The sequence below is a fragment of the Cryptomeria japonica genome, chromosome 9 (genome assembly GCF_030272615.1).
Source record: "Cryptomeria japonica chromosome 9, Sugi_1.0, whole genome shotgun sequence".
NCBI classification, from domain to species: domain Eukaryota; kingdom Viridiplantae; phylum Streptophyta; class Pinopsida; order Cupressales; family Cupressaceae; genus Cryptomeria; species Cryptomeria japonica.
Genome location: NC_081413.1, coordinates 117,486,031 through 117,497,130, shown reverse-complemented (window position 1 = coordinate 117,497,130; position 11,100 = coordinate 117,486,031).

Sequence of the window (11,100 nt, the reverse complement as noted above, 5' to 3'; positions counted from 1 at the left end):
TTCCTATAAATATCCCTCATTTTGGAGCAATAAGGACCCCTTGCATTCATAGTTTTAACATCATTACTATAGGAATTTTCATTTCAGTCATCAATTATTTAGAATTTTGGATTAATCATAGCATGTTAATCTAGTTTCTTAGACCATGCATTTCATATCATTTGCATAATCAATCATGATCAAGTAGTTATTCAACTCTTGAATTGCCACTTTGGAGGTCATTGCTCCGCTGAGAGCCAATCAATCCAACACCTTTAAGGTCCTCAAGAATAGAGGAAAATGGGACATTCCAAGGAAGGCTTATGGTTGCATATTTAATTTAGTTTTAAATTAAGCTTTCCATTATGTTTTATTGTCTCATTATATGTGTATGCCTTTCTAATTTACCATATTTTTAGCATCACACAAGCCATTGGACTCTCTCAAATCGATGCAATTTGACTGCCATCTCTCCTAACTGTTCAATGATCTCTCTACTCTCCAAGATCTCTGTGCTCTCTATTCTCTAAAGCTATGGATGCAAATGAGGATGTTTTCCCTCATGGCTTGTATATATAGGCTATGTAATCCTAGTATGTTGTGTCGGTCTCCTGCTACCCGTTCATCCTTCTTGAGTTAGTTTTTCACCTATGTGACCTTGTCACTCTATCCTTCCCTTTTTGGCCTTTCTTTCTTATCGAGATATTGTTTGTGATATTTTTCATAAAAAATCACCCAATCTCTCGATGGGGCATATCATTCCTATCTTGGGACAACTTTGTATAAGTTCATCTTATGTTCTTTGAGCCAACGCGACAAGTTGCATTGTCTCAAAGAGGGGCAAAATGTAGACACCTAAAATTGTCATCTCCTAATTAAATAAATATTTTATTAATTTAATTATTTTATCCTAGGACTTCTATTAATAAAATAGATATTTATTTATTTAATTCATTCATTTACCCTCTTCTAGCCTTTATTTAAATAAATATTTTTATTTATTTAAATTATCTTTTCCCTAAATTAAATAAATGTTTTATTTATTTGATTGGCCCCACTTCGTCTATTAACTAAATAGATCTTTATTTTTTTAACTAATTCATTAGTTTTTGTTGGACACAAGATGCCACTAAGAGTGGGGTGAATCAGTGGTATCCAAACTATTTCCCTTTTTAACCTAAGGTGTAATTGTCGATTAACACCATTCTACCATTTCAACCTACTGGTAAGGTTAGACAAGACAACGCAATGCAACCACACAAAAAGGGCACATCACATAACACTGGTTATACGAGCAAAACCCATGATGGAGAAAAACCTCGGTGAGAAATGTTGCTGGAGACCTTCTGCTCCAATCCTACCTCACAATAAAGATCTGATTACAACATTGAGGGCACCAACCCAAGGAGAACCAACCCCTTCACTAAGCTCGAACTCAATGATCTATAATGAATATCAAATGCAATAGTAGTAGTCTGGTTACAAGTGAGTCTTGTAACCACTGAATATGCTTCGACTTGCTGGTATTACTTATCCTCTGACTTACCGGTTCTCTCCTCTCTCTGATTTGATCTTCTGCTACTCAATTTTTTTCATGCTAGATATCCTCAATTACTCTCTCTCTCTACTCCCTTTATTTTCTAGTTATTGCCTTACCGGTTTAGACTCTATCAATTCTTCCTTTACTTAATCACAACCTCTTGTCTGGTTGTTCATCTCTATCTAATCCATACTTATATATCACTGTTGATTCTCTTCTGACACTCACTCTCCACCACTTCACTCTTAGGTACCTTCCTGTTGGTTCTTCAACTCCCGATTGACTTCACTGATGCACTTTTGTAGTTTATGATTTCTCTGGCCTTACCAATTAAACCTCTGCTAAACCCTTCCACCAGTTGCCTCACTCTCGCCAGTTGAACTCTTCAGCCCGATTCTCTCACATACTCAGCCTTTTCTCTGATCGACATTGATCCCTTGACTGAAAATCATTCTCTTCATTTCTTGACTCTCTCATGCAACAACAACACCTTTCATCAATTTTGAATTGCATATTTATAAACAAGTCTTCACACCAAAAACCAATTCAAACTTCAAGTTGTTAGGGTTTCTTCATCAACCTTGAGGTGAGACAAATCCAATTAGATCTCATCAAATTTGATCTCAATCAACACCGCCATGGTCGTGCCTTCTAGAACATGCCTTATATATTTAGCAATCTACATTTAATCTATCGACTGATCTCTTGGTAAATCACCAATAATGCTTTGGTAGTTTCCTTCACCTACTTTGATCTGCTCAATTAGTCTATCATGGATCTCTATTGTCCATGCCACCTCAAGTTGCAAACCTCTACTACACATCCCATGAATCATGTTGTCGACATAAATGTCGACCTGCCACCATCTACCTTGCTGACAGACACTTCACTGACACACCATGTCGACCTGTGCATTCATGCTTGCCACTTCAACTCCATGTGACATTACTATCGGTATCCATCTCAACTAGACCTCTGTGTCAGTTTGGATAGGATCACTAACCAACCACATAACTAGGTTCATCTACCAATTGACAAACCCTATTGGTAATATCCTAATTGGTCTGTAATCAACCTTGCACCATTCTTCTCTTCTGGTGGAGCACCTAAAACATTTAGCACATTTTCCAACCTACCTCATGCACATCTTTAATAGATGGGATCCTTTTGCATCTGCACATTGTCACCTTACTTCTTGTGCTTCTACTGGTAGTATCTTCAGCATGTAAATTGGTAAGATACCATGCACACTGGTGACATCAAACTTCATCTATCTACATATGCAACAATGCCTTTCTCTATTTTCATTCTAGTTGCACTCTTTGTTTGCAACTGATCAACCTTTTGCCTTCTTCAATATTTGATCGGTTCTTTTCTTAATTGGTTTGTCAAGGTGGTAGACTCATTTTTCTAAGTGACAAACCCCTTAGTCTTCATCTATCCCGGTAACCCATCACGCCTTCTCTTTCAGTTTAGTGCATATCTTTGATTTCATGCACTTGAGGCACCTTTTTGATTCACCGATAGATCCGGTATGAGCCTTCACTTACCTACCTTTAACTCTTATGTCTTATCTCAGAGAACTATGATGTACCCCTTGCATAATAGGAGATAATCTCCACTTACCGATGGTAGTGGATCCTTGTCATCTGCACCCTGTATTACACCAATGTGGCTTCCTTGTTTGAGCAACATATCTTCACACATGCACATGTGATCTGGTTTGGGCACACTCACTATTAGTATTTTGTTTATCCAATGGGAGTCTTGCATATTGACATCCAATAGCATACCAGTGCCTTGCACATTCTTCACCTCCAATGTTGATGTGATTTTCGTAACATTTCACCTCTTCATCACAACCAACATCCCAACATCTTGCCCTCTTACAGATGTCATCATTTACCTGTTGTTATATCATATCGGTCTCCTGTCCATGTCTTCACTCTCTTCGTTACTGGTGACTTGCAAATCTAGGTGACATCACTTCCAGTATGTATCAATGACAATACTACTCATCAATCTCCCAAACTGGTTGACAACAATGACAACATAATGCCAACAATCTCCCCCTTTGGCATTGATGTCAACACACATAGTATCCGACATACTGTAGATTCTCTCTCTCCCCCTTTGTGTGTTCCATGAATTCTCACACATGTAGTATGCAGCATACTAGAAAATCTCTCTCCCCCTTTGACAACAATGGCAAAGGGGAACTATCAGGGTTTCTCTCCTCCTTGTGTCTATTGGGCACTAACACTTTTCTAACCCCCTTTTCTCAATCGGATGCTTCTCCTCCTTTGGTAATCATACATTACATCCTCTCAATTCACAACACTATTTGAAATAGAGGAATCACACACCAGTTGTCGATCAAATTGAAACACTCCCCTAAGATTCCAATTGATATTTAAGAATGAAATGTGATTGTACTATGAGTGCTACCAATTGGGAAAGTAGATACATGTAATCATGAAATTCTCTTGGGTATTCCTACAACAATTTCCTTCTTCTATAGTTGATGTTGTCAGTGCACCCATAAGTTCAAGCATGTTGGTTTTGCATTATAAACACTTGATCTCCCCCTAAATCTAGCAGGTCTAATACCAATTAGATGATATGGTTGTCAACCCCCCTGAGTCATAGATCTCGGGTCCTTATTGCCTGTTAGGTTCAAAACCAAAGCACCAATCTGTACCATATATCGGTTGAGTTGTGCATATGTGATCAATCTAATGATCTATCAGCTCTACAATTTCCACCACAACATATGACATGATCCTAGGTGTACACAATGCCATACAATATCACCATCATGCCATAAATCAAATTAGTTAGCCCATAAATGATGCAGGCATATATGATCAACAACTGGGCCAACATGTGTCATTCAGGTCATCTCCAATACCACCTGAGGCATAAACTCCTCATTCCATTCTATTGGGGCTAATGCAATGATCTCGAACCTCACTGACTTACATAATCTGCAAGTACCTGTTAGCATTCATACTGGTAACATCCTGCACATACCGATTTCTTGTACCATTGACACAAGCAGAAGTGATCCATATTCTTGCTTCTGATGAAGCTTCCTTCTCCCATCTTCCCTTTTCCTTTGGGATCTAAATTATTTCTCCTTCTTGCGGCACCAGTCTTAATCCTTGTCTGCATGTCTTCACCGGTTGTGGTTAGATCAACCTTCTTTCGGGGAGCATGTCTAACTGTGAATGTCTGACCCATGTTATCTCCATTTGAGGAGACAAACATAATGTGATTGTGGGGGACATTCTTGCTGGTGGAGCATTTACCGACACCACTTCCTAATCCACTGGTATCCTTGGCATGCTTTTTCTTTTTCAACATTTTGTCCAAGGCATCACTATTGCCATCAAATCAGATTCTTACCATGAGCTCATCCTAACATTTCTCAAGTTCATTTCGAAGAATATCCATTTGTCCTACTAGATGTTGATATTCTTTATCCTTGATTTCTAGCTCAGATGCTAGATCATTACATCGACACACCTTGGTGTCTTCTTGTTGAGTCTTTAACTCTGAGACACATTTCTCAAATTCTTCAAGGCATTTGATCAAACGGTTTTTCTCCACAATTGCAGCATTCTTGAATAACTTGTACTTATTCCTCACTCTACTAAGTTCTTCGAGTGCACTTACAAGTTCTCCTTCAAGATCAACTTCTACTTCTTCTTCTTCTTCACCTTCACTATCACTGCCAAACACATCTCGTTGATGGGAATGATTTGCATGATCTTTTTTAGATGTGTGTCTCTCATCTTTTTATTCTTGTGCCATGAAGAGGTGAGTTTCTTATTCATCATTTTCGCGGCTGCTAATAGATCTGCCTTCATCATCCGCAGATACACGATATGCATTTCTCATCCTATCTTCACAATTCGGTTCCACAGTTGTAGGCTCATTTCTTAGAGTTTCTTTAATCTATCCCATAAGCTTTTAGCAGACCTGCACTTATCCACCTTTGAAGAAACATCACCGGACAGTCACCTGAATATAGCCTTCATGGCTTCTTCATTGCACCTATATCTTCTTTCTGCTTCAAGACTAGTGGGAGGATTGACATGACTGGAGAGATCATTAACAACCAAACATCATACCCTAGAGAGGACAAGTATATTTCCATTCTAGAACTCCAAATGGAATAGTTTGAACCATCAAAGACCGGAGCTGTGATTGACACTAAACAAACCATTGTGTCCTTAAGCCATAATCTACCTAAGCTAGAGAAAGCTTATCAACCGGGAACCTAGGCTCTGATACCAACTGTTGGACACAAGATGCCACTAAGAGGGGGGTGAATTAGTGCTATCCAAACTATTTCCCTTTTTAACCTAAGGTGTAATTGTCAGTTAACACCCATCTACCAATTCAACCTACTAGTAAGGTCAGACAACACAACACAATGCAACCACACAAAAAGGGCATATCACCTAACACTAGTTATACGAGGAAAACCAATGGTACAGATAAACCTCGGTGAGCAGTGTTGTTGGAGACCTTCTACTCCAATCTCGCCTCACAATAAAGATCTGATTACAATGTTTAGGTCACCAGCCCCTGATTTAGGGAACCAACCCAAGGAGAACCAACCCGTTCAGTGATCTACAATGAATATCAAATGCAATAGTAGTAGTCTCGTTACAAGTGAGTCTTGCAACCACTGAATATGCTTCACCTTGTCGGTATTACTTCTCCTCCCCCTTACCAATTCTCTTCTCTGTCTAATTTGATCTTCTGCTACTCAAAGTCTGTCATGTTGGATCTCCTCAGTTACTCTCTCTCTCTTCGCTCCCTTTCTTTTCCTACTGTTGCCTTATTGGTTTAGACTCTATCGATTCTTCCTTTGCTTACTCATAGCCTCTTCTTTGGTTGTTTACCTCTATTTGATCCACACCTATCTATCACTACTGATTCTCTTCTTATACTCATTCTCCACCACTTCACTCTTAGTTGTCTTCCTGCTAGTTCTACCACTCTCGATTGACTTCATTGATGCACTTTTGTAGTTTACCCATTGCTCTGGCCTTACTAGTTAAATCTCTTATAAACCCTTCAACTGGTTGCCTCACTCTCACCGGATGAACTCTTCAACCCAATACTCTCACACACTCACTCTCTTCTCTGATCGATGTTGAGCCCTTAACTGAAAATCATTATCTTCACTTCTTCACTTTCTCATGTAGCAACAACACCTTTCATCGATTTTGACTTGCATATTTATAAACAAGTCTTCCTACCAAAAACCAATTCAAACTTTAGGTGGTTAGGGTTTCTTCATTGACCTTGAGGTGAGCCAAATCCAATCAGATCTGATCTCCTTGATTGATGATCTGCAACTCATCAATCAACATCAATATGGTCATGCCTTCCAGAACATGCCTCTTATATTTATAAATCTGCATTTAATCTATCGGCTGATCTCTTGGTCGATCACCAAGAATGGTTTGGCGGTTTCCTTCACCTACTTCACTCTGCTCAATCAGTTTGTCCTAGATACTTGTTTTCCATTTGACCTCGAGCCACAAACCTCTTCTAAACATCCCATGAATCATGTAATCGACATTAATGTCGACCTGCCACCATCTACCTCGCTGACAGACACTTCACTGACACACCATATCGACCTGTGCATGCATGCTTGCCACTTCAAATCCACATGGCATTACTATTGGTATCCATCTCAGCTAGACCTCTGTGTCAGTTCAGACAAGATCACCAACCAACCACATAAGTAGGTTCATCTACCGGTTCACAAACCTTATCAATTATACCCTAACCAGTCCATCATCAACCTTGCACCTTTCTTCTCTTCTGGTCAGCATATTTTCCAACCTACCTCATTGAGCGCCTAAACCGGTCAACACATTTTACAACCTACCTCATGCATATCTTCAATAGATAGGAGCCTTCAACACCTTCACATTGTGACATTACAAGTTGTCCTCTATACCGTTAGTATCTTCTACATGTAAACTGGTAAGATACCATCCAGACTGTTGACATCAAACTTCATCTATCTGTGTTTGCAACAATGCCTTTCTCCATTTTTAGTCTAGTTGCACTCTCTATTTGCAATTGCTCAACCTTTTTCCTTCTTCATTATTTACCCGGTTCTTTTCTTAATTGGTTTGTCAAAGTGGCAGACTCATTTGTCTAAGTGACAAACCCCTCACTCTTCATCTATCTCAATAACCCACCATGCCTTCTATGTTGGTTCAGTGCATTTTTTTAATTTCATGCACTTGAGGCATCTTTGTGATTCACTAGTAGATCCGATATGAGCCTTCAATCACTTGCCTTTAACTCTTCTATCTTATCTTGGAGAACTATGATGTACCCTTTGCATAATAAGAGATAAGATCCACTTATTGGTGGGAGTGGATCCTTGTCATCTGCACTCTGCATTACACCAATGTGGCTTCTCTGTTTGAGAAACATATCTTCAAACAGGCACATGTGATCCGGTTTGGGCACACTCATTGTTAGTCTTTTCTTCATCTTGTGGGAGTCATGTAGATTGACATCCAATACCATATCGGTGACCTGCACATACTTCACCTTTGGTGTTGATGTGATTTTTGTAACATTCTGCCTCTTCATCACAATCAACATCCCACCATCTTGCTCTCTTATAGATGTCATCATTTACCAGTTGTTATATCATTCCAGTATCTTGTCCATGTCTTCACTCTCTTCCTTACCGGTGACTTATAAAGCTAGGTGACATCGAAGACATCACTTCTGATATGTATCTGTAATATGGTGAAATGTGAATGAGAGATCAAGAGGAAAAATACCCTTTCCCTGCAAGGAGAGATGAGTGTTTCAATGTGGATTTCCCTTAAAACACTTTTCACCTAGTTATATTCAGAAAAGGAGAGGAGAATTCACTAGATTCAACCTTCAAAGATGAAGATTAAATTCTGAATGAAATGGGAATGCTAAGTTGATCCCATCTTTCTTTTTGAAATGGAAAGGAATTGATTGAATTATGTTTTAAAAAAGTGACAAAGAACTGATTATAACTTGAGATTGGAGTATGGGATGAAGTTGCCCGAACTATGGCGGGAATGTACATGGTCCTTCGAAAAATCTGTGAAATGAAAAAGGGTTTTTCCGCCTATGCAAGTGGAGCCCGAATCTGAAAGTATAGTTGTGCACCTACAACCTACACACAGAAAAGAGAGGATCAATCTCCTCTTAAATGGTTGAATCCTTGACTTGAATGAAACAAATAGCCTAGAAGGGAGACTTGAGAATGCTCAATGCTGGAAAGGAATGATTGAATTCTTGAATGTTCTTGAATGCTTGATCACTTATGCAAATTCACCTTATCAAAATTCTACTTTATGAAAATGAGAGGGTAAATTCCCCTTAAATACATGTCAATGAATTTGATTTTCATCATAGGCTGACATCGGGGGAGTTTTCCTGCTCACTGCACAACCTTCTATCCAATCCTAGGAAGGGTCCTGCCCCAAAATAGGGCAAGGATGGGGACCCATGCCTCTGTCCTAGGAGGACAGGGGTTCCACACCCCTTTTTGAGGGGGGGTAGTGGTGCCACGCTCCTATCCTACTTTCTCCAGGGCAGACTGCAAACAGGATGGTGCACAGGCCAAGAGAGATGTTAATCCCGATGGTTGAGCAATCTTCGGTCTCTGATCAGGCTAGAGGATTTTATCTCATATACGTGAGAACCCTAATGCAGTAAAAAATTGCCAGGGTCATGATTTTATGACACTACATTTAGCCCTTTCTTTAGTGGGAGTATAAGTGCACGCCAATACTACTGATAAAGTACAAGGAAACAAGATTGAAATACTTTTACTACGTCAAGGAGACAAGATGCGCCAAGCCCCCAGTAGAAGATCGAGAAGGGGAGAACCATGACTACAAGTAGTAAAGTTCCCTTCACTATGATTCATAAAAGAAAGGATACCAAAGATTACAAAGCAAAACAAAGTTCACTAAGTAAATCTAAGTATCAAGAAGGAAAATATGAGTGGAGTATATACCCCCATGTTAAAGATATCACATGTGCATTATCAAGAGTGATGGATTTAAGGTAGGATACACCCAAGAGAGAGAAAGAGAGGGAGCACGATATTCCAAGGATTTAGCCCCCAATCGAGGAATAAACCCAAGGATAATGAACACAAAACACAAGGTAGTGTCGCTTTCCTTGGGGTCAGTATGTTGTATAATAATTCATCTATATCATGTATGTAGATGCATATAATAATAATCATTCCCCAAAGAAGGACACTACCATGGAAGAAAGGGAAGATAGGATGTCTTTTGAGTCAACATGAAAGAGACCAAGAAAAGATCTCAATGGTTTACATCATCCCCAAGTAGACATTAAGGGAACAATAGAAGAATAGGGATACACATAGAAGAATGGTCACAAAAGATCAAGAAAAGGAGAGAGAGAAGATCTACAGTGCTAATATTGATAATCTAGCAGGACATCCGCCTCCCGATCTTCCTGATCACTATTTAGGGAAGGCAAGCAACACACCAGAGGAGCGACATTGAGAACAATAGATGGAGCTATCACAAGATCCAAACAAGGACTATGCTCATGTTGTAAGTCACTTTGTTCGATTCTAGGAGCTAGGATTAAGGTTTCTAAAAATTGAATTGATAAATGCTTGTCCACATCAACATATTCATTCTCACTATAAAAAACATTAGGAGTTTTATTTCCCTTATGAACAACATTCTCACCCATTTCTTCAACAAAGTTTAGAGAAAGAGGAGAAAGAACACAAATAGGAGTAAAACCATCACATGTTTTGTGCAACTTATAATTTGGAGATGTACGTTGAACATATTTCTTGGGAGAAAAGGGAATCATGTCAATTGCCAGAGTCTAAGGATATTGAGTAATTTTAGGGACAACTTCATGAGCTTGAACATGGTGTCTTCATCATTGTTCTCTCGCACAACAATTTTGTCAAGTTTTAGTGGAAGGCTGAGAAGGAGGAACATTTGAAAAAGTGGGCATGTTTCTCTCCTTGATAGTTGAAGTTTTAGGTTGAGGTCTTTTAGGTTGAACAAGAGGAGAATAAATCCTCTTCTCTCAATAAGAGGAAGGAGGTGGAACTGCACCATAGAAAGGAGGAAAATTAGGCGTAGAAAGGAGACCAGGTCCATCATGAGGAGGAGGTATAAGTCTAATCTTAGGAGGAATATTGTTGTTCTCCTTAAGAGAAGGTAAAGTCACATCCATAGGGATAGGTTGATGATCTTCCTTAGGAGGGAGATTAGTTCTATCCATGAGGGGAATAACCTCATATTGAAGAGTAATAGGAATTTCAAGTGTTGGAGATCTAGGTTGACTTAAGGATAAGATCATATCTTTCTTCCATTTTTTATAAGATTGAAAAACAACATCACTCCTTGATGGAAGAGATTGAAATTTATTAGGCCAAAAGAAATCAATAGGAACATCAGGGTGTCTTTTGAATGGACTAAATAAGATATGGTTCATGATTATGATTTCTCCATTGTGAGGAAATTTCAGACACTTGTGTA